This window comes from Chiloscyllium plagiosum, unplaced genomic scaffold (assembly GCF_037043375.1).
Source record: "Chiloscyllium plagiosum isolate Xiang-an unplaced genomic scaffold, Cpla_swu_hap1 HiC_scaffold_45, whole genome shotgun sequence".
NCBI lineage: Eukaryota > Metazoa > Chordata > Chondrichthyes > Orectolobiformes > Hemiscylliidae > Chiloscyllium > Chiloscyllium plagiosum.
In genome coordinates, this window is record NW_028270183.1 from 14,783,508 (window position 1) to 14,808,582 (window position 25,075).

A 25,075-nucleotide genomic window follows, 5' to 3' on the forward strand; every position below is an offset into this window, starting at 1 on the left:
TGGGCTGAATGGCCTCCTCTTGTTCCTATCTGCAATTATTAGGCCATGACAGACAGAGTTATTCCAATTCCAAGCCACTGGTATGAGTGTGCCAGACTTGGCATTGTGTCCTTTGACTTGCTATGTTGCCAGTTTGTTTAAGATTCTCAACTTTGGGCTGACAATGTGTTTCTCTGTCATACGGAGGGCTGCCCCAGTTCCACTAAGTGACCAATTCCAAATTGGTTCTGACATCCAGACATTGGGAAGAGGTGCAGAACGGCCAATACTTTTCAGAAAGAGAATCAATATCAGCTCAAAGTCTCAAACAGCCAGTGTTCCAGGAAGCTTTATGAAAAGATCAACTAGTAACATTTTCAGAGTATAAGATGGAAGACAGAGAGAGAGAGGGGGGCATACAAAGAGAAAGAGAGAGAGAGGTGAGGACAGACAGAGAGAGGGAGGGGGGGCATACAGACAGAGAGAGGGAGAGAGAGGTGAGGACAGAGAGGGAGAGGAGGCATACAGAAAGAGAGTTGAGGACACAGAGGGAGAGAGTTGAGGGGTCATACAAACAGAGAGAGAGAGAGAAAGTGATGCCAGACACGAAGAGAGAAGGGGAAAACAAGCACAGAGAGATGAATAGAGAGACCAAGAAGGAGAAAGAGAGGGACAGACAGACAGAGGGACAGAGATAGAGAGAGTAGACGACAGGACATTGGGGTGGGGGGGTTGCAGGGACAGAGGAATAGAGAAAGAGGAACAGGCAGAAAGACCGTTTAACAAGAGGGAAAGAGAAAGAGGTACACTGACAGGCAAAGCGAGAGAAGGATGGTCAAGCAAAAACAGCTAAAAATAGGGAAGAAACACAGAGAGAGAGGCAGAGAGAAAGAGAAAGAAGAGGAACCATGTAAGAATGACAGGCATGGAACAACAAAGACAGATGAAGGGAGAGAGAGAGAGAGGGAGAGAGAGAAAGAGGCACAGTTGGGCAGAGGGAGAGAGACGGTCAAACAGATTGGGAAACAGAGTTGACAAAGGGTCTTCAGGGCAGAGCAATTACCTCTCTCCCTCAGTGGAACATTGTGCTTTCATATCAGATATTTAGCCGGAGAGGCTAGAGGAGACATTGTCCTGGTTATAACCTATAAGAAGTCAACACTCTGTTTCTGGCACTTGGTATATACTGTCTGTTGGTAATTGCGGACATCGCAGTCTCTCAGCCCAATGTGGCAGTCTGTCAGCCTAATGTGGCAGTCTCTCAGCTTGGTGTAGCAGTCTATCAGCCTTACATGGAGGTCTCAGCCTGGTATGGCAGTCTCCAGGCCCGGTGTGGCAGTCTCTGGGCCTGGTGTGGCAGTCTCTCGGCCTTATGTGGCAGTCTCTCAGCCCAGTGTGGCAGTCTCTCAGACTTATGTGGCAGTTTCTCGGCCTGGTGTAGCCATCTCTCAGCCTGGTGTAGCCATCTCTCAGCCTGGTGTTGTAGTCTCCTGGCCTGGTGTTGCAGTCTCTCAGCCTGGTGTGGCAGTCTCTCAGCCTTGTGTGGCAGTCTCTCGACCTGGTGTGGCAGTCTCTCAGCCAGTCATAGCAGCCTCCTGAGCTGATGAGGCAGTCTCTCAACCTGGTGTGGCAGTCTCCTGGCCTGGGAGAAAGTGAGAACTGCAGATGCTGGAGATCAGAATCGAAAGTGTGGTGCTGGAAAAGCACAGCAGGTCAGTCAGCATCCGAGGAGCAAGAGAATCAACGTTTCATGTATGAGCCCTTCATCAGGAATGAGGCTTCTGAACCAAGGGGGTAGAGACATAAATGGGAGGGGGGTGGGGTTGGGGTGAAGGTAGCTGAGAAAGCGATAGGTGGATGAAGGTGACGGAGAAGTAGATAGGTCAGAGAGGGGAGTGATGGACAGGTCAGGAGGGTGATGCTGAGTTGGCGGCTTGGGACTGGGATAATGTGGGGGGGAGGGGAAATGAAGAAACTATTGAAATCCACATTTATCCCGTGTGGTTGCAGTGTCCCAAGGCGGAATATGAGGCGTTCCTCCTCCAGGCGTCGGGTGGTAATGGTTTGGCCCAGGACCTACATGTCCTTGATAGAGTGGGAGGGGAAGTTGAAGTGTTCAGCTACAGGGCCATGGGATTGGTTGGTGTGGGTGTCCCAGAGATTTCTCTGAAACGATCCACAAGAGGGCGTCCTGTCTCCCCAGTTTAGAGGAGACCACACCGGGTGCAACGGATGCAGTGGATGACATTGGTAGAGGTACAGGTAAATTTCTGTTGGATGTGGAAGGACCCTTTGGGGCCTTGGACAGAGATAAGGGGAGTGGTGTGGGTGCAGGTTTTGCATTTCCTGTGGTGGGAGGGAAAGGTGCCGGGAGTGGGGTGTGGGCTGGTGGTGGGTGTGGACCTGACAAGGGAGTCGTGGAGGGAATGGTCTCTCCGGAACGCTGTTGGGGTGGGGAGGGAAATATATCTCTGGTGGTGTGGTACGTTCAGAGGTGGCAGAGGATGATGCGATGTATGCGGAGGTTGGTGGGGTGGAAGGTGAGGATCAGGGGGGTTCTGTACTTGTTGTATTGGGAGGGATGGTTTTCAAGGGCAGTGGTGCAGAAAGTGGAGGAGATGCGCTGGAGGGCATTGTCAACCATATGGGAAAAGAATTTGCGATCGTGGAAGAAGGGACTTTCTGAGGTGGAATTGGTCATCCTGGAAATAGACGCAGTGGAGGTGGAGGAATTGGGAATAAGGGATGGCATTTTTATAGGATGTAGCTGTGGGAGTCAGTGGGCTTGTAGTAGATACCTGTGGTTAGTCGGTCGCCAGAGACGGAGATGGAGACATCCAGAAAGGGGAGGGAGGTGTCTGAGATGGTCCAGGTGAATTTGAGACCTAGCCTGGCAGTCCACGGCCTGGCATGGCAATGACTCGGCCTGGTGTGACAGTCTCTCAGCCTGGTGTAGCAATCTGTTGGCCTGGCATGTCAACGTCTCGGCCTGGTGTGGCAGTCTCTTGGCCTGGCATGGCCTCACCATGGGCTTCCAGTCTTGAGGTGATTCCTGGAAGTGCAGTCCCACCATGGCTAAGCATTTAAGAAAGACTGTAATGTTTGAGATTTCAGCTTTATTCAGTTAGTTTCTATTTACAACTAAGAAAGCGTCACTGTTCTACAATCACTGCAATGTTTAACTTTTAACTTTTTCTCTGGGCTAAATTGCCCATAGTGTTAGGTGCATTAGTCAGAGGGGAATGGGTCTGGGTGGGTTACTCTTCGGAGGGTCAGTGTGGACTGGTTGGGCCGAAGGGCCTGTTTCTAGATTAGAGTGGTGCTGGAAAAGCACAGCAGTTCAGGCAGCATCCAAGGAGCAGTAAAATCGGCGTTTCGGGCAAAAGCCCTTCATCAGGAATATAGGTCCACACTCTAGGGAATCAAATCTAATCTTCTTCCTCTTATGATTCTGTATGACTTGTACCTAAGATGGAGCATTTTGTGACAACATTGTACACTTTTCACTGTACTCCTGTACTTTTGTACTTGAGTACACGTGACAGTAACATCAAAATCAAGTTGTGAACCAGGGCCTGGTGGATTTGAACTCTAGCTGCTTCAGAGTTATGAAACTTCAGATTCAGAATGGCACGAGGGTAAGGGCACATCAGCTCCATAAGCCACAGAGGATATAAACCAGATCACAAAGGGTGAAGGTAGTGTTGACCAGCCTATAGTTCCCTGGAGTAAGAGTGATCTCTCTGTCTGTACTGCCCTTCCCCACCCCCTCCGCCCAGAGTTCATAGGTCACTGACGTGACCCGGTCTGGAAATATGGCCTGTCTTTATTGGATTTTAAATACGTTTTAACAGCATCTTTTATTTATTTTGTTTTCAAAATAAAATGAAATATCTTTCCCTTGTAATCCCAGACAGGCTGCGTGCTCACATTCCAGCCTCATGACTGAGGATGTTTCTGTCTGGGTCAGGGCTCAATTCTCAAGCGGCTAAAGTCAATTACTGCAAAGGAATCCCTTTAATCAGTTTACTTCCCTGAGCATTCTAACCAGAATGTATCAGAGCAAGAGAGATTGATACTGGCTGACCAGGGTGTGTAGACTTGCAACACCCACACTACACTGTCAGGTCCTGGCCATCATCCCTGTGAGACAGAGCGTAACTTTAGGAATCAGTTTCCAACTGAATATAAGGACTACTTCATATAAAGTCATCGCATCTCTAGAGCATAAAAGGAGGCCATTTGACCCATTGTAATTGTGTTAGCTCTCCACAGGAACAACTCAGCTTTGTTCTACTGCCCTGCCTCTTCCCTGTAGCCTCTCAGATTTCTTGATCTTAAGATAATTATCCCATTCTCTTTTTGGATGTCCACAGTTGAATCTGCCTCCTTCCCATTCTCAGTGAGAGCATTCAAGATCCGAGTCAGTTTTTTAGAAAACTCGTGGCCCTATTACTTGTTTTGACAATCATTATAAGCTGGCATCCTGAGATTCTCAATGCTTCTGATTCACCACGGAATATAATGCACACAGTCTCCCGCAAGTATCTGGTCCAGTTTAATTTCTTCATACATCAGTCACAAGGTTTGTGACAGTCTGTGTGTAACTCCATGTGCTACTAACCTAATATATTCAGACACTAATCCGATATGTTTAAACATTTTGGATAGTTCACGAGGTTGATTCTGGAAATGCCTTTTGAGGAGAGACTGAGTAGACTGGGACTATACTTATTGGAATTTAGAAGAATGAGGGGGGACCTTATAGAATATTGAGTCATACAGCACAGAGACAATCCAATCAGTCCATGCCAAACATAATCCCAAACTAAACTAGTTCCACCTGTCTGTTCCCGTCCCATATCCCTCCAAACCTTCCTATTCTTGTATCCATCGTATAGAAACTTAAAATTCTGAAGGGAATAGATAAGCTAGAAGCAGGGAGATTCTTTCCACGGTGGGGGGGGGGGATAGCCTCAAAATAAGGGGGAGCAGATTTAGGACTGACGTGAGGAGGAACTCCTTCACCCAAAGGGTTGTGAATCTGTGGAATTCCCTGCCCAGTGAAGCAGTTGAGAGTACCTCGTTGAATTTCTTTTTAAGGCAAAGATAGGTTTTTGAACAGTAAAGGACTTGAGGGTTACAGTGAGCGGGCGGGTGAGTGGAGCTGAGGCCATGGAAAGATCAGCAATGACCTTATTGAGTGGTGGAGCAGGCTAGAGGGGCCAGATGGCCTACTCCTGCTCCTTGTTCTTATGTTCAAACTGCCAGGGCCTCTGTAGGACTGATCCAGCTCAATTTGCACATTGCCTGATCTGGAAAGGGGTTTGCACCACTGGAACTGAACGCAGTGGGAATCAATGGGAAGGGTTTGGTTCTTTGGACGAGAAACCCAGGGTGTGCCTCCCCCTTCCTCCCCAAGGACCTGCTGCAGGAGATTCCTCCTTTCTCTGGTCAGTATCTCAGGAGGCCGCAGAATGAATGGCCAAACTGTGTCGCTCATTGTCAGCTTTTCCTGTCATGGAAGTTGTGAGTGTGCAATGGGAAAACATTGCTCCATTGCAATTCGACACATTGTGAGCAAATGGGAAAGGGCTTGGTCTATTAGAATTCTGTATGTAGCTGGCGTTTATATTAATTCAGAGCTCGTTACATCGCAGTTCTGTTTTGTTTAAACTGAGCGACCTGCACTTTTGATATCTTTAGAAATGTAACATAAATTAAAACAGAAACTGCTGGAGAAACTCAGCTGGCCTGGCAGGGTCTATGGAGAGAGAAACAGTGTTAACATCTGATATAGCTGTTGGTCAGAAGGTGCAGCGAATGGTTAGGATCAGGAATGTACTGCCTAAATTGGGGGAGGCGCAGGGGTCCCATTCTATCACAGCCTTCGACAGTGAATTGAAGAAGGAAGAGAAATTTGCAAGGCTACTTTGGGAACGGCAAGGGGGAGCAGGACTAGCTGAGCTGCTCATGTAGAGAGTGGCATCTCCAGTATTTCCATAACACACAAGTTAAAAAAAACATTTAAAATAAATCACGTGAAATCCGTCAACTTTAATGCCCTATGATTTGCCCCTGGGAGTTGCCTGTAGTGCTGTCAGACCTGGAGGTAAATTCTGGAGTGCTAGCCACCTTAAGTTGAACTATGTTGTGTTCCACGTTGGCTGTTTCCAAGGACAATGGCAACTTAATCACACAAATCGTTTGTTTGAACTGTTGATGGTTGGGTTAAGGCAGGGCACTGTGGAGAGGTAGTGCTAGAATCATAGAATCCCTACAGCGTGGAAACAGAGCCTTCGTCCTAATCTCTCCACACCGACGCTCTGAAGAGTATCCTACCCAGACCCATTCCCCTATTACTCTACATTTACCCCTGACTAATGCACCTAACCTACACATCCCTGAACACTGGGCGATGTTTGTGACGTTGGGAGACAGCTCCTGCTCTTGAGCAGGTGCCTGATGAGTCCTGCTCACCCCCAGGGACTGAGATCTCGAGCTCTTCTCGCCTTCCTCCTTTTCCCTTGCAGAGAATCCTGAGGAAGTGCTGCTGCCAGTGGCTTTAAACATTTTCTGTGTGTTTTCTCTCAGAACAAATACCATATACGGTAATACTGGGGTGATTCAGCTCTGCTGGTCTGTGCCAGCTCCATATTACTGACAGCTGGCTGGCTGGCTGACCCCAGGCAGCAGAGAATAAAAATGGAACTGCATTTTCTCCCGCGTGGCTGCGAGGTGTCAGACATGGTGAGATGTGCCAGCTTGACACGTGAGAATATTTTTACATGCACAGTGGTAATGAGGCAGACCGTTGCTTCCATGTTTTCACCCTCTGCTCTGTCTAGAGTTCTCAGCTCACGTGGAGTGGCCTTTTGAGTGACTGCCCCTTACTGGCCAATGCAGGAGGCAGCGCTGGCAACATTCACCGGCAGCGTAGTCAGGCAGCTTCTTGAGTCAGATCGTCATGTGTTCAATCCCCACTCCAGAGCTGAAACCGTCACTGACCCTTCAAAGTGCAGAACTGTCACAGCCATTCTGTTGAAATTCTTGGAGCAAGTGCTAAGGACTGGGCATGGGTCCCAGAGGAAAAATTGCCGATTCTCGTAGTAGTGCCCTCTGCTGACTGCCCCTCCCAGCTTTTACTCTTCCTGCCCCAACCCTACCAATTCCCATTCATCATCAGAAAAAAAAAACCCAGGTCAATCTTCAGATGGATCTAAGTGCTTCGAAAGCATTATATTGAAGAGGAGCCAGTGTTTGTTGGCAAAACACTTACAGCTTCAACACATTATCTGTCATTATCACTTTGCTGCACAACGTTGACATCTTTCTATATTGGACATTCAACATGGATGCTTTCCAGCAGAGATCACTGACCCAGGAGCTCATTGGTGTTTGGGGATTTCCCTCTTCGTAGCCAAGGTTATTGATGCTGTTGGTCCCCAGCCACTGGTGAGGGCAAAAACATCAGCCTAGGCTGAAATAGGGGACTCTTCCCCTGTGTGTGTGTCTGACTCAGTGGTACCTCATGGCGGAGTGAGTGAGAAGCAGTTGTTGGAGCAATGCCACAGGACCAACACTACATCCCTAAGTGATGACTTGCCAATCAGTCTGTGGCTCATACCCCGCTCTCTCCTCTGGTATGTGGCGAACTGGGCCCCGGGAGGACATTACCTCAGATGGACCTGAATGACAGGCACCAAAGCTGTAGGCACTCCCAGCCAATCAGTCGCCTGGAGACTTCGGGTGTTGCCAACGCTCCAGGATTGACCTGGATTTTCCAGAACTGACTTGGCAGAAGGAAAATAATCTAGGCGTTTAAATGGATTGTGCATTTTCTTTCTCCCTGTTTTTTCTGATGATGAATTGGAATTGGAAGGGGTGGGGGGTGGGAGGAGCAAAAACTGGGAGGGGCAGTCAGCAGAGGGCGCTCCGACGAGAATTGGCAACTTTTACTCTGGGACCCGTGCCCAGTCCTTAGCACTTGTCCAAGAATTTCTCACGGGAGAGCAGGATTGAAGCTTTCAAATAACATTTTTGGAAAGCTGGCATGGTTCTGAATTCACTGGACTGACAAAGACTCTGAGGGATTGAAAATAGGAAATGACCCTCCTTGAAAATCGAGCCCCACCCTTCCTGGGCAGGATAAATCTGTTTGCTTGAACTGATTGTGATCAGGGATCCACATCTGAGCGTTTTGCAGAGGAAAATGTCAGACAAGTTCTATTCACTTCAAAAAAGAGCCTCCCGATGCGAATGCTGACAGAGCTCCGACAGAGCATTGAGTGGAGCTGAGGAAACTTTAGTCTCTCTTCTACTTGCACCAAATCAGGTCCTCCAGCTAAACCCATTTTATCACCCACACATGTGTCAAACCACTCCCCATCACACTTGCTGTGTTGAATTCCCATTGGATCCCATTTATTCTTGTTTTAATGGATGGCATGGCCGCTCAGTGGTTCATACTGCTGCCTCACAGTACCAGAGACCTGGGTTTGATTCCACCCTCAGCTGACGGGGAGTTTGCACATTTTTCCCGTGTCTATGTGGATTTTCTCGCACAGTCCAAAGACTAGATTCCCGACAGTGTGGAAACAGGTCCTTCAGCCCAACAAGTCCACATCGACTCTCCAGAGAGTAACCCACCCAGACCCATTTCCCTCTGACTAATGCACCTAACCTACACATCCCTGAACACTATGTGCAATTTTAGCATGGCCAATCCACCCTAACCTGCACATCTTTGGATTGTGGGAGGAAACCGGAGCACCTGGAGGAAACCCATGCAGACGTGGGGAGAATGTGCAAACTCCACACAGACAGTTGCCCGAGGGTGGAGTCAAACCCGTGTCCCTGGTGCTGTGAGGTAGCAGTGCTAACCACTGAGCCACCATGCCATCCCTTAAAGCAAGAGTAAATGGGGTCTAATGGGATGTGCAGGCTAGGTGTATTGCCTGTGCTAAGTTTCCCATAGTGTCCAGGGATGTGCAGGCTTAGTGAGTTTGAGAAGATTTGTAGCTCAGGTTGAGGTTCTGCATGTAGGTTTGCTCGCTGAGCTGGAAGTTTCATTTCCAGACATTTTGTCACCCTACTAGGTAACAGCTTCAGTGGGCCTCTGGGCGAAGCACTGTTGATAATTTCTGCTTTCTATTTATATGTTTGGGTTTCTTTGGGTTGGTGGTGTCTTTCCTGTGGTGACATCATTTCCTGTAGTGATGTCATTTCCTGTTCTTTTTCTCAGTGGATGGTAGATGGGGTCAAACTCAATGTGTTTGTTGATAGAGTTCCGGTTGGAATGCCATGCTTCTAGGAATTCTTGTGCATGTCTCTGTTTGGCTTGTCCTAGGATGGATGTGTGATGTCAAAGTGATGTCCTTCCTCATCTATATGTAAGGCTACTAGTGAGAGAGGGTCATGTCTTTTTGTGGCTAGTTGATGTTCATGTATCCTGGAACTCTGGCCTGATTCTACGCTGTAGGGATTCTATGATTCAAAGAGCCAAGCGACTCTGAAACACAGAGATGTAGGGGAGAATCAGACAGATGTGCCACATTGCAGAGATTACTGTGTTGTACTGCCTCAATTTAATGTCCCTCTGCCTTCACCCCGAACATAAAATCCTACACTACCATGAAAGGAAAGATGTGCGTTTTGGTAGTGCCTTTAACAACCTCAGGACATCCCTAAGTACTTTGGAGAGCAAATGAAATGCAGTCAACCTGGAAATGGCAGATCCCACAAATAGCCAGAATAAGACCCAGTGATCTGTTGAGTTGATTTGAGGATAATTATTGGCCAGACCACTAGGGGGGGTGGGGGGGTGGGATTCTCTCCTATTCCTCTTCACAATATTACAATATTGCCATGGGAATGTATCCACCCAAACAGACAAGACTTTGGTTTAACATCATAACCAAAATTGTCAACAGGTGTGACATCTTGGAAGTGATTTATTGGGTCAAGCACTTTGAGAGGTTTTGACATGCTGAGGTGTTTTCTGTAACTATTAATCAGTTATGGTGATGGGGAGGGAAGACTGTAAATTTCAGGTGAAGCAAGAGAGAGAGGGAGTGATAATAGTTAACCAGGCCAAACAAAGAAAAAACACTTCAAAGTCAGTCTGTTCTTATCTAAGTATTTATTATATAAATGTCTTTGCCAATAGAAACAGCTAATATCATGTTAAACTAGAGAAGAGGGCACTCATCAAGGCACATAGTGCAGCAGCCTATGTTAATGTTATTACAATGATGTGCATGGTCGATGCTGTATCTCTACAAAGCTGCTATTTTTTATTAAGATTTTTTACCTCACTGAGGAGACTTCAAGCTAAATCGCACCCAACAACCTGCTGTGAAAACTCTGCTGCCATTTTGACAGATGTGACATACTCCACCACAGGAGCTGAGTAATCATACTAAATCAATCAACAACAGCCTAATCCAAATTATCCAACACATTCTTAAAATAAGTCAATGGTCCCCATCTCCCAAAGTTTATGGATCTTTTTAAAATATCCAGAATCTGGATTCAGATCTTTGTTTCATTGAAATCCGTCTATTGGTTTATGAGTTACGTGTTTGCCGACAGACAGTTAAACAGGATTGAAACCGTTACCTGTGCCCATATTCAGTTGCAGAGATAGTTATATACTCATGTGACTAAAATAGCCAGTCCACCTCCATGAGGGAGAAGGAACACTTACAACCTGACAAGTTCACATAGTCATTTCTGTAATCAGTACAGGTGCAGGAATTGAAAATGCCCAAAGTTGATTGGTAATGTGTAACAGATGGAAGAATTTTTTTAATAGGTTACCAGATTTATTTTGTTTTTATAACATTCACATATTATGCCCTGTTTATTTCTATTGTGCAATTGTAAATTACCGAGGGATTGGCTTCAGTCGGGAGATCAGTTAGATCCCTAAGTGGATTACTGGCTGGGCCAAACCTAGCCTTAGTCCCATAAATTTTAATTCTGAGGTGAGTGCGTGTGTTCGAGAGCAGACTGAGGGTCAGTATTTCTGAATTTTGTTCGCGTGTCTGATATTCTGAGAGTTTCCGTGGGGACATTTCTGAGGTTGCGTGAATATTTTAGAGTGTGTGTACATTTGAGGCTCTGTGCATGTATCTCAGGCTGCTGCGTTACATGTAGTTTCAGGCTCAGTTGTTTCTTTATTATATGGATCTGTCAGTTGGGATAGTGGTGGAGGCGCTACCATTAACCTGGGCTAGAGAGGCAGAGCACACTGCTGATCCCAACCCAGAGACTGTGTGATATCGTCATATTGGGTGGACGTAATGCATCTCCAATTTTAATCCTTCAGAGTCACTACCTTGTGCTGCTGACACGCACTGCTAAAGATTACACTTGAAGAATGGGTGCTGAATCTCAAGTAAAACTTTCCAAAGATGCATTGCATACCATAATGTGGAGCTGCAGTATAACTAACACTCAAGAAGCTTGACATCATTCAGACGAACAATGTTGCTTGATTAGCACCACATCCACAAACATTCATTCTTTCCTACAAGGTACAACTCAGGACTGTGATGGAGTACTCCCCACTTACCTGGATGGGTGCAGCTCCACTCGAGATGCTTGACACCATCCAGAACAAAGCAGCCCATTTAATTGGCACAGCATCCACCAGCATCCATTCCCTCCACCACTGACACTCAGTAGCAGCAATGTGTTCTATCTACAAGATGCACTGCAGAAATTCACCAAAGATCCTCAGCCAGCACCTTCCAAACCCACAACCACTTCCTAGAAGGACAATGGCAGCAGATACATGTGAACACCACTCCCTGCAAGTTCCCCTCCAAGCCAGTCACCAAGCTGAGCTAGAAATATATCACCGTTCCTTCAGTGTCACTGGGTCAAAATCCTGAAATTCCCTCCCTAAGGGCATTGTGGGTCAACACACAGCAGCAGTGTTCAAGAAGGCAGCTCATCCTCACCTTCTCAAGGGGCAACTAGGGACGAGCAATAAATTCTGCCCCAGCCAGCGACACCCATATCCCATAAATGAATAGAAAATAAAGAACATTCATTTTCAAAGTTTACTGTTCACTGTGTTTCCCTCTGGTTAGTGATTGACCACAAACCTGAGCCCGAGAAAGAGGCACTCAGCCCCTTTAAAGTCACTTCAGAGAAGAAGTGTAAAAGACAATCCAGAAAAGAGAGAGTGTTCTCTCTGTTGGACTCTGCTAGTCTACATTTTAGGAAGTGGCTCCAGTCTCGAGCTCTCTTATGATTGCCCTGATCCCGTGGTACTGTTTAGAATATGAAATAGTCTTGCTTTGGTGAGAGAAAAAGTGAGTCAGGCACTCAGAAGCATTGAGTCAGAGTTTGGGGAGGTTTAACACGTAGGCATAATCAGAGATTGTCTAGAGCGATTTACCAACCAGGGAGCAGGACTGGCTTTTGTAGAGCCAAACACGGTAATATTACAGCTTTTTTTATTGAATTGATTTCTTGACTTAGGATGCTCATTTTTCAGCCATCTCCTTTGATGTTTTACTGAATAAGGGAGGAGAGTTTGAGAGGCTCATGTTTTTATTTTGATAAAGACAGCTCAATTACGTGGAAAGTTATATTTCTCCTGTTAAGGTTCTGTGTGTTTCAGAGGGGTTGTGATGTTTATGTGGGACTGTTTTTACGTGGAACTGTGTTTCAGACTGGTGTGGTTTGAATGGACTCTGTTTCCGAGGAGTTGTCTTTTTATGTGAGACTGAGTTTCAGATAAAATAACTCCACAGACTCCTGTCACTAAGTCATCTTTTACTTACACGTGCATAGTACTTGACCCTGGTCCAGCTCCCTCAGAGCTCTGACGCTCACCCTCGTTAGCTGTCAGCAAGCGCTCCCTGATTGGACCAGGTTAACGGCCCCAAACAGGGAACTCATTCTAATAAAAACCGAAAGAACTGCACATGCTGGAAATCAGCAACAAAAACAGAAACTGCTGGTAAAGCTTAGCAAGTTTGGCAGCAAGACAGAGGAAAGTCAGAGTTAATGTTATGCATCGTGTGACCCGTCCTCAGAACTCATATCCTATGAGGGCCACTTGTCTGACCTTGTTATAATCAGTACATTAGTGGGGCTATGTTTTAGTGGGGCTGTGTTTTTACATCGGGCTGTGTTTTAGTGGGGTTGTGTTTTTGCGTGGGGCTGAGATTTTATGTGGGACTGTGTTTCAGTGAGGCTGTGTTTTTATCCGGGGCTATACTTCTATGTGAGGCTGTATTTTCATGTGGGGCTGTATTTTCACATGGGGCTGTGTTTTTACATGGGGCTGTGTTTTCACATGGGGCTGTGTTTTAATGTGAGGATTTTGTTTTTACATAAGGCAGTCTTTTCACGTTGGGCTGTGTTTTCACATGAGGTTGTGTTTTACATGGGGCTGTGTTTTCACATGGGCTGTGTTTTTATGTGGGTCTGTGGTTCAGTGGGGCTGTGTTTTTATGTGGGGTCATGTTTCCTTGTGAGGCTTATGTTTTTTACATGGGGCTGTGTTTTCACATGGGGTTGTGTTTTTACGTGGGGCTGTGTTTTTATGTGGGGCTCTGTTTTTGTGTAGGGTTGTGTTTTTATGTGGGGCCATGTTTTTACGTGAGGTTTGTGCTTTCACATGGGGCAGTGTTTTACGTGAGGCTGTGTTTTTATGTGGGGCTGTGTTTTTGTTTGGGGCTGTGTTTTCACATGGGGCTATGTATTTACATGGGGCTGTGTTTTCACTGGGGGCTGTATACTGACATGAGGCTGTGTTTTTACATGGGGCTGTGTTTTCACATGGTGTTTCAGTGGGGCTGTGTTTTTACATGGGGCTGTGTTTTTACGTGAGGCTGTGTATTTACATGGGGCTGTGTTTTGTTGTGGAGTTATGTTTTTGTGTGGGGCTGGGGTTCAGTGGGGCTGTGTTTTTATGTGGGGTTGTGTTTTTACATAGGGCTGTGTTTTTACGTGGGGCTGTGTTTTCATGTGGGGCTGTGTTTTTACATGGGGCTGTGTTTTTACCTGGGGCTGTGTTTTTACCTGGGGGTCAGGCAGCGTCCGAGGAACAGGAGAATTGATGTTTGGGGCATAAACCCTTCATCAGGAATGATGCTTGTGAGCCAAGAGGGTAGCGAGATAAATGGGAGGGGGGTAGGGGTGGGAAGAAGGTAGTTGAGAGTGTGATGTGTAGATGAAGGTGGGGCTGATGGTGATAGGTCAGAGAGCAGGGTGGAGCAGAGAGGTGGGAAGGAAGGTGGACAGGTAGGACAAGTCTTGTGGGCGGTGCTGAGTTAGAAGGTTGAACCTGGGATAAGGTGGAGGGAGGGGAAATGAGGAAAGTGGTGAAATCCACATTAATCCCGTCTGGTTGGAAGGTCTCAAAGCGGAAGATGAGGCGTTCTTCCTCCAGGCGTCGGGTGGTTAGGGTTTGGCGATGGAGGTGGCCCAGGACCTGCATGTCCTTGGCAGAGTGGGAGGGGGGGTTGTTAAAGCATTCAGCCATGGAGTGGTAGGGTTGTTTCATGTATGTGTCTCGGAGATGTTCTCTGAAGCCTTCTGCAAGTAGGCGTCCTGTCTCCATAATGTAGAGGAGACCGTATCAGGAACAATGGATACAGTAAAATACATGTGTGGAAGTGCAGGTAAAACTCTGGATGTAGAAGGCTCCTCTGGGGCCTTGGATGGAGATGATGGGGAGGAGGGCGCAGGTTTTACAATTCTTGCAGTGGCAGGGGAAGGTGCCGGGAGGGGAGGGTGGGTTGGTGGGGGGTGTGGACCCTGACAAGAGAGTCACGGAGGGAATGATCTTTACAGAATGCAGATAGGGGTTGGGAGTTTCCTCATTTTCCCAGATTCAACTTTCCAACTCGGCACCGCCCTCATGACCTGTTCCACCTGTCCATCTCCCTTCCCACCTCTCTGCTCCACCCTACTCTCTGACCAATCGCCAATACATCCCACCTTCATCTACCTATCGCACTCTCAACTATCTGCCCTCCCAGCCCCGCCTCCCCCTCCCATTTATCTCTCTACCCCCTTAGCTCACAAGCATCATTCCTGATGAAGGGCTTATGCCTGAAACATCAATTCTCGGATGCTGCCTGACCTGCTGTGCTTTTCCAGCACCACACTGTGAACTCTGATCTCCAGCATCTGCAGTCCTCACTTTCTCCTTGTGATTTTACTTGAGGCTGTGTTTCTACGTAGGGCTGTGGTTTGGATGGACTGTGGTTTTCAGAGTCAAGTTTGAAGGGACAGTAATTTTTTTGGAAGCTGAGCATTTCTAGATTTTGCACTTGTGAATATATTTCTGAGGGCCTGCCCCTCTGAACGCCAGTGTCTCTGAGGCTTGTTGTGCTCCCGAGCTCCTGTCCTGTTAATCCAGTGCTGACTCCTGGATTGTTGGATATCCGGGAAGTGCCATGTCATGCAAGGCCTTGGGGATGCGAGATTTCCCATTCTGCACCGATCAGAGTATATTCCCGGACAGTGTGAAAGATAGTAGAAGACTTGAGAGCTTTGAAAGCCCTTTTCATTAGCAATTGGAGACAATGAAGAAAACACCAACAGATGGAGAAAGGGGCTGTGATGTAAGATTCAATGTGTCTCCCACTGCACCCCAAGAAGATTGCTGACTCATCCCAAGACAAGTGCTGATGTTTCAATCCCGTATGCTGTGCTGTTTTGGGTTCTATGGTTTTCCTCTGATTTTCATGCACAGGGAGAGAGCTTGAATAAAGGGCTCCCCGAGGGACATATTTCTTCACATCCTCCTGACTGCACAAATTGCAGCTCAGTCATGAGTCATTTTGTTGAACTGGATTAAATGAGAACCATGTGGCGGGGTCTAACACTGGAAAACCTGTCACTTGTTTTTCCATGGCATTTCTGCAGGGCTCCTCGTTCATGTATCACTGCAACTGCTGCGGTCTCAATCTTCGACTCTTCACGATCAGTCCCTGCTTCAGATGGTGGCTTTAAATCCCTTGGCATTCTTCTATCAAGTATACAGAACAGCAAGAAGCCATTCAGTCCAGCTGGGGTTTATGCTGTGCACCAGTCTCCTCCTATCCCAGCCATTCTGTCCATCTTTCTAAACCCTTTCACCTCATGTACCTTTCCCTCTCTCCACTGATCCCTCCCAGACCGTACCACACAAGCACAGTTAAGTTGAACTTGAGGGATCAGAGAAAGATGATGTGAGATTCCTGCTCTTGTTTGTCATTGAGAAAGTACTTCTGGCTCACCCTGTTCCCTGATTTTCCTCACTACATTGTATGTCCAAGCTGGGAGCCCGCCTTCCTAAGCTTCAGCTCATCCCAAGTGCCACCCCCCCCGTAATGTAACTTAGCCTAATTTGGTTTCACCCATCTCCCATGTTTCCACTGAACTTTATACACCTCAAATTTTAATGCTTCGTGTTCAAATCCTTCCATTGCGTTAGAATCCCAACAGTGTGGAATCACGCCGTTTGGCCCATTGAGTCCACATCGACCCTCAGAAGAACATCCCACCCAGAACTACCCCATTTCAGTCAAGGACAGTAGTGGGAAGTTGTGCGTGGAGTCCAAAGAGGTAGGAGAGATGCAAAATAAATATTTTTCGTAAGTATTCACACAGGAACAATACAGTGTTGTCAAGGAGAATTCCAAGATACAGGTTATTAGATTAGACGGGATTGAGGTTCTTAAGGAAGGTGTTAGCAATTCTGGAAAGTGAGAAAATAGATAAGTCCCCTGGCTCAGATGGGATTTATCCTAGGATTCTCTGGCAAGTTAGGGAGAAGATTGCCAAGTCTTTGGCTTTGATCTTTATGTCATCATTGTCTACAGGAATAGTGTCAGAAGCTGGAGGATAACAAATGTTGTTCCCTTGTGCAAGAAGGGGAGTAGAGACAACCCTGGGAATTATAGACCAGTGAGCCTTACTTCGGTTGTGGGCAGTTTTGGAAAGGATTATAAGAGATAGAATTTATAACATCGAGAAAAGAAAAAATTTGATTAGGGATAGTCAACGTGGTTTTGTGAAGGGTAGGTCATGCCTTACAAATCTTACAGAGTTCTTTGAGAAGATAACCAAACAGGTGATTGAGGGTAAAGCAGTTGATGCGTTGTGTATGGATTTCAGTAAAGCATTTGTGAAAGTTCCCAATGGTAGGCTATTGCGGAAAATAGGGAGGCATGGGATTGAGGGTGATTTAGTGGTTTGGATCAGAGAGTGGTTAGCTATAAGAAGACAGAGGGTGGGTTGATGGGAAATGTTCATCCTGGAGTTCAGTTACTGATGGTATACCACAAGGATCTGTTTTGGGGCCACTGCTGTTTGTCATTTTTATAAATAACCTGGATGAGGATATAGAAAGATGGGTTAGTAAATTTGCAGATGACACAAAAGTCGGTGGACTTGTAGACAGTGCGGAAGGATGTTGCAGGTTACAGAGGGACATAGATAAGCTGTAGAGCTGGGCTGAGAGGTGGAAAATGGAGTTTAATGTGGAAAAGTGTGAGGTGATTCACTTTGAAAGGAGTAGCAGGAATACAGAGTACTGGGCTAATGGTAAGATTCTTGGTAACATGGATGAGCAGAGAGATCCCAGTGTCCATGTTGTTAAGAAGGCCTACAGTGTGTTAGCTTTTACTGGTAGAGGGATTGAGTTTTGGAGCAATGAGGTCATGTTGCAGCTGTACAAAACTCAGGTGCAGCTGTACTTGGAGTATTGCGTACAATTCTGATCGCCATATGGAAGGATGTGGAAGTTTTGGAAAGGGTTCAGAGGAGGTTTACGAGGATGTTGCCTGGTATGGAGGGAAGATCTTATGAGGAAAGGCTGAGGGACTTGAGGCTGTTTTTGTTCGAGAGAAGAAGGTTAAGAGGTGACTTAATAGAGGTATAGAACGTGATGAGGATTAGATAGGGTGAACTGTGAGAACCTTTTTTCTTGGATGGTGATGGCTAGCCCGAGGGGACGGTAGCTTAGCTTTAAGTTGAAGGATGATAGATATTGGACAGATGTTAGAGGTAGTTTCTTTACTCAGAGTAGTATGGATGCTGAGTGCCCTGCCTGCAACAATAGTGGATTCGCCAACTTTAAGGGCATTGAAATGGTCATATAGATGAGAATGGAATAGTGTAGGTTAGATGGGCTTTAGATTGGTTTCACAGGTTGGCACAACATTGAGGACCGAAGGACCTATACTGCGCTGTAATGTTCTGTGTTCTCTGTTCTATGTCCTATTCCATCCCTGTAGCTCTGCATTTCCCATGGCTAATTCACCCTAACCTGCACATTTTTGGATTGTGGAAGGAAACTGGAGCACCCAGAGGAAACCCACGCAGACTCAGGGAGAATGTGCAAACTCCACACAGACAGTCATAGAGTCATAGAGATGTACAGCACGGAAACATACCCTTCAGTCCAACTCAACCATGCCAACCAAAGATCCTAAATTAATCTAGTCCTATTTGCCAGCATTTGGTCCACCTCCCTCTAAACCCTTCCTATTCATATACCCATCCAGATGCCTTTTAAATGTTGTAATTGTACCAGTCTCCACCACTTCCTCTGGCTGCTCATTCCATTAACATACCACCCTCTTTGTGAAAACGTTGCCCCTTAGGTCCCTTTTAAATTTTTCCCCCTCACCCTAAACCCACTAGTTCTGGACTCCCCTATCCCAGGGAAAAGACCTTGTCTATTTACCCTATCCAAGCCCCTCATGATTTTATAAATCTCTATATAAGGTCACCCCTCAGCCTCCGATGCTCCAGGGAAAAAAGCCCTAACTTATTCAGCCTTTCCCTATAGTCAGACCCTCCAACCATGGCAACATCCTTGCAGATCTTTTCTGAACCCTTTCAAGTTTCATAACATCCTTCCAATAGGAGGGAGACCAGAATTGCACACAATATTCCAACAGTGGCCTAATCAATGTCCTGTACAGCCACAACATGACCTCCCAATGCCTATATCCGATGCTCTGACCAATAAAGGAAAGCATACCGAACACCTTCCTCACTATCTTACCTACCTGAGGCTGGAATTGAATCTGGATCCCTGGTGCTGTGAGGCAGTAGTGCTAACCTTTGAACCACCATGTCACCCGTGTTGCTCTCCTTCATATATCTGTAATCTCCTTCAGTCCTACAAGACTCGACATTGCAATTTATTTGTGCCCCGATGCACCTTTCATTTTAATCGCCGTGCCATTGACAGCTGTGGCTACAGCTGTCTCATCTCCAAGCTCCAAAACCTTGCTCCTGAAGATCCCTGCGTGTCCTCCCCTCGTTTGAAACATCCCCCAAAACCTGGCTGTTTGTACAGAGATAGCAAGGGCTACATTTTAAAGGTGTCGGAACAGGGAGACTTGAGGGGATTTATATGGGCACCAGTCTTTGAAGGTGGCAGTCAGCTCGATACGCAGTGGTTATACCATGTGGACGTTTAGGATACACAAGGAGAAGGAATGAGTCCAAATCCAGGACTTCCCTTTGCAAAGGGGAGTTCAGCACCAAAGGCAGTAGTGAGTCTAATTCTGGGCACCAGACTTCAGGAGGAACATGAGAGTTTTGGAGAGGGCACAGATGCGCTTTACTAGTACAGTTCCAGGGATGAGAATTTACAGCAATACTAGAGAAAATTATTCTCCTTTTAACAGAGAAGGCTGAAGAATGACCAACGTAAAGATAAGGATTTTGATGAGATTAAATAAAGAGACACTTTTCCAATAGCTGAAAGGTCAAAACCAGAGACTGCAGCTTTAAAGTGATTGGCAAAGTGATAACGTGAGAGAGAAAAAAATTTAATGTTGAGTGCTTAGGGTTTGGAAGATACTGCCTGGTGGGCAGATGATATACTTTCATTAATGGTTTCCAAAATGACACTGGATACATAGTTGGTGGGAGAATAAATTGGAGGGATGTGATGTACGTGTGAGAGACTGCAACTAACTGGATTTCCCTTCTGAAGAACTGGCAGAGACTCCATGGGCTGATGACCTCCTTTTGTTCAGTGTCATGATTTTATGGCAATGAGAGGTCAGAGGTCCAGCAATAATGTAGCCTACATTACTCATCTACAACACATCGAGAGTTATCGAATCCAGCAGCACGGAAACAGACCCTTTGGTCCAATCAGTCCATGCCAGTTGTGTTCCCAAACTAAACTAGTCCCACTTGCCTGGCTCACAGCCCTCCAAACCTTTCTCCTTCACGTACCTGCTCAAATGTCTTTTAAATGTTGTAACTGTACTTGCATCTGCCCCTTCCTCTGGCAGTTCATTCCACACACAAACCACTCTCTGTGTAAGAGTTACCCCTCATGTCCTTTTTAAACTTTCTCCTCTCACCTTAACGATATGCCCACTAGTCTTGAAACCCCCCACCTTAGGGAAAAGACTCTTGCTATTCACCTTTTCCTGATTTTATAATAGACAATAGACAATAGGTGCAGGAGTAGGCCATTCTGCCCTTCAAGCCTGCACCACCATTCAATATGATCATGGCTGATCATCCTTAATCAGTATCCTGTTCCTGCCTTAACTCCATAACCCTTGATTCCACAATCCTTGAGAGCTCTATCCAACTCTTTCTTAAATGAATCCAGAGACTGGGCCTCCACTGCCCTCGGGCAGAGCATTCCACACAGCCACCACTTTCTGGGTGAAGAAGTTTCTCCTCATCTCTGTCCTAAATGGTCTACCCCGTATTTTTAAGCTGTGTCCTCTGGTTCGACACTCACCCATCAGCGGAAACGTGTTTCCTGCCTCCAGAGTGTCCAATCCTTTAATAATCTTATATGTCTCAATCATATCCCCTCTCAGTCTTCTAAACGCAAGGGTATACAAGCCCAGTCGCTCCAGTCTTTCAGTGTAAGGTAATCCCGCCATTCCAGGAATTGACCTTGTGAACCTACGCTGCACTCTCTCAATAGCCAGAATGTCTTTCCTCAAATTTGGAGACCAGAACTGCACACTGTACTCCAGGTGTGGTCTCACCAGGGCCCTGTACAGCTGCAGAAAGAACCTCTTTGCTTCTAAACTTTTATAAGGTCACCCCTCAGCCTCCTGCACTCCAGTGGAAAATAGTCCCAGTCTATCCAATGTCTCCTTATAACTCAAAACCTCTATTCCTGGCAACATCCTGGTAAACTCTTCTGAACCCTCTCCAGTTTAATAATGTCCTTCCTATAACAGGGCAACCAGAATTGGACACTACTCCAAAAGAGGTCTCACCAATGTCCATCCCAACGTAACATTCCCAACTCCTATACTCAAAGTGAGACAATGTAGGAAGCCTAGTGTGAATGGGATCATCTCCCAGTCAATGTTGGCTTTGTGAGGAAGAGTTTGAGAGGTGGGGTTTGAGAGAGGACAAGAGGGGAGAAAACATCAGCTAAAGGAATGAATAAAAATAATAGCAGGAAGGTCTACAGAGGGCTAATGAGACCAGAGTTTTTAAAAAAGACATCAAAGTGCTCTCTTTGGGAGTGAAATCTCAGCTTCAGTCAATATTAAACTGAAGAGTGTAAACAGACTGTCACATGATGCAGAATGTCAGTCTCATTTGCTGTAAAGCATTTACTGCCTGTAAGTGAGAGTGACCCAGTGTGGGAGGGAGGAGATGTATCAAAGCCTCACCATCTCAGCCAGACTTTGTCACACACACTCAGGTCGGTGAGAGATTGAACAGCTGACATGATAACTTAATACCAGGCCAGCGACTGCAGGGTGCGGAGGTGAGAATGGTTCTTTGCTGCAGGTCCTGATTGTGTATCTGTTTGACTGTGTGACTGTCTGTCTGTGTGTGTTTCTTCTATGTTTGTGTGTGTTCAGCTGTATTTTATATCAGAAAGTCTCTGTGTGAGTCTGGGTATCTATGTTTTGGTGTAGGCATCTCTATCTGTCTGTTCATATGTTTAACTGTGTGTCGGCTTGTATGTGTGTATATCTGAATATGTTTCTGTCTGTGTGTTGGCGTGTATGCCTTTTTATTCATACATTATGTTTGTAATTTGAGTATGTGAATTGCTGTATGAGTATTTCTGTCTTTGTTTATGAATGTGTGTCTCAGTGTGTGAGAATATGTGGTTGTCTGCGTATGTGTGTCAGACTGTATGTCTGTGATAGTCTGAAAATGTGTGTCTGTCGCTGTTAGTCAACATGTATATGTGTACATGCACATGTGTGTCTGTGTAAGTGAATATGTGTGTCTGTGTGTCAGTCCACATGTGTGTACATGAACGTGTTTGTGTGATGAGCATGTGTATCCATGTGTGGGTACATATGTGTGTACGTGAACATGCGTGTCTCTGGAAGTGAACATGTATGCCTGTGTGTAAGTGAATGTGTATCTGTGTGTCAGTCCATGTTTGTACGTGAACATGTGTGTAAATGAATGTGTCAGTGAGCATGTGTACACAAATGTGTGTGTCAGTATGTACATAGAAGTGTGTCTCTGTGTTTACGTGAATGTGTCTATATGCAAATGTGTGTGTCAGTGTCTATGTGAACATGTGCCTGTGTGTCAGTGAACATGTGTGTCATTATGTCTGTGTGTGTAAGTGAACGTGTGTGTGTGTTAGTGAGCATGTGTATCTGTATAAGTGAACATGTGTCTCTGTGTGCGTATAAGTGACCATGTGTCTGTGTGTAAGTGAAAGTGTGTGTGTATATGAACATGTCTGTTTGTCTCTGTGCTGATGCTTGTCTGTGTGTGTTTGCTTATAAGTCAGTGCTACCATAAACAAACACTGGGCTCTACATTTTGAAGAATGTGATGATACTCAGATCTGATGTAGTGAACAAGTTTTAAGCCTGTTTTATAAAATGCAAATCTAAAATTTGTTGCATATTTTCATTATTAAGAGCTCAAAACTGTGCCATTTGGCCCAACTATTCGAAGCTAGTGTTCCTGCTGCACCAAATCCTCCTGCCACCCTGCTTCACCCTCACAGCAGATCCTATTCTCCCTCATGTTTATCTTATCCCTGCAGTCACCTCAACTACTCCCTGAGACATTGAGTTTCACATTCTCCAGATAAAGAGTTTTCTGCTGAATTCCCTCCTGAATTTATTAGTGACCATCATATATTTTTAGCTACAACGTCTTGTCTCCCGCACAAGTAGAAACATCTTGTCTGTGTCGAGTCTGTTATATCCCTTCATAAAGACTTCAATTAGTTCACTCCCACGACTTCTCCCTTTTGTGGTACCAGCCCCAATCTATTCCATCTTTTCTGATAGTTAACCCCTTGGTTCTGGTATCCTAATCTTATTTTCATCCTTCTCCGTGTCTGGACAATAATAGCAAGATGAGGACTCTGCTTTGTTGGTGCTTTGTGCAATGATTTATTGTCTGACTCCCTCACACATTATGAGTAATTCTGAAAGTCACAATATCAGGGAAAGCCTGACTGAAGTAAGGGTCTGGTAAATGACAGCTTTCTCCCCACCCCCTCTTTCGAAAAAGAAACACACGCAGTCAGATTGCCAGAATTGACCCTGTAGTAAATAGACTGCAAGAGCTTGTCATCTGAGAGAGCATTAATCACACTCGCTGTGGGCAAATCAGCAACAAGGTTACGTATGACAGGTCACACATACTTTAATCAAATTGAAATTCTCTCAAGAGAATTACTCAACGTACAAACAGATATTTGGACATTCCCAAAGTATTTGGTAAATAGAGAGCCCCACAGGAACTGAAAGACCTTCACATTCCCAACTTCCTGGAGGCAAGGCCTTTCTGCCTGAATCCTTTCCACAGGATAAATGGCTGTAGGAAAAGGCCATTCGGCCCAACAAGTCCCTGCTGGTGTTTATTCTCCTTTTTGAATCTCCTTCTATTCCCACCATCTGTAAAAAAAAAATAGAAAATGGGAGTAGGCCAATTAGCCTACTTGGCTATTCAACCGTATAGAGGTTTATAAAACCACCAGGGATGTGGATAGGTAAATAGGCAGGGTCTTTTCCCTGGCATGGGGGAGTCCAGAACTAGAGGCCATAGGTTTAAGGTCAGAGGGGAAAGATTTAGAAGGGACCTAGGGGCAACTTTTTCATGCAGAGGGTGGTGTGTGTATAGAACGAGCTGCCAGAGGAAGTGGTGCAGGCTGGTACAATTACAACGTTTAAAAGGCCTCTGGATGGGTATATGAATAGGAAGGGGTTAGAGGCATATGGGCCAAATGCTGGCAATTGGGACTAGGTCAGATGAAGATGGTCGGCATGGGTGAGTTGGACCGAAGGATCTGTTTCCGTGCTGTACAGCTCGGAGTCTATAACACGATCATGGCTGATCCGCTCAATGCCACATTCCCGCTCACCCCTTATAAACCTGGATATCTTTAGCCTCTGGAATTCTTGTTTATTTCTTTCTTAAATTTTATTCAGTGATTTCACCTCCACACCCTTCTGTGGTGGAGAAGTCAGCACTCTCAAAGAAGAAATTTGTCCTCCTCTTAATCCAACACGAGTCTGACCCGCTATCCTGAGGCTGTGACTGATTGTTCTGGACCCCCTCAGACGGGGGAATCGTCCCTTCATACAGTCTGTCCGACTCGGTCAAAAGTTCAAATCAGATTCCCTCTCATTCTTCCAAATTCCAGTGAATACAGGGCTGGTTCACCCAGTCTCTTCTCACAAAAAAAAACTATTATCCCTGGTATCAGTTTGGGGAGTCTTTACTGCACTCCCTCTATGGCAAGTACATCTTTTCCGAGTTAAGAAGAACACACCTGTACACCCAATCCTACGTGTGGCCTTACCAAGACTTTGTAATTCAGCAGTTCCTGCTACTATACTCAAACCTTTTGTAATGTCTAAAATATATAAAACACACGATCTGCCTTCCTGTCTGCTTGCTGGACCTGCAGACATTGCTTTCAGTGACCAGGTCCCTTTGTATATCATCCTTTCCCAGTCTGCCACCATTTAAATAATATGCTGCCAGTTTTTTGTACCATAGTGGACGACTGCACATCCAAACCTGTCACACTGTATCTGCCATGCATTGCCCATCCTCACAAACTGTCTAAAGTGCTCTGAGGCCTGTTTAAAGGCTCCTCACTACTCTTGCTCCCACCTCATTTTGTGTT

General features: G+C 45.9%; 1 protein-coding gene across 10 annotated transcripts in view; it reads left to right on the forward strand.

Moving 5' to 3' along the window:
- The window catches only part of kank2 (KN motif and ankyrin repeat domains 2), a 173,802-nt gene that overhangs the window by 82,927 nt on the left and 65,800 nt on the right, over nucleotides 1-25,075 (forward strand). Inside the window, exon 1 of one of the 10 annotated variants that reach the window (XM_087983395.1) lies at nucleotides 12,404-12,431. The exons of 8 other annotated variants lie outside the window; for them this stretch is intronic. The gene's annotated coding sequence lies outside the window, so the exon portion shown is untranslated. Of the gene's footprint in view, nucleotides 1-12,403; nucleotides 12,432-21,662; nucleotides 21,719-25,075 lie in introns of those variants that run through there. One more of the 10 variants, XM_043694833.2, reaches the window with a different exon arrangement.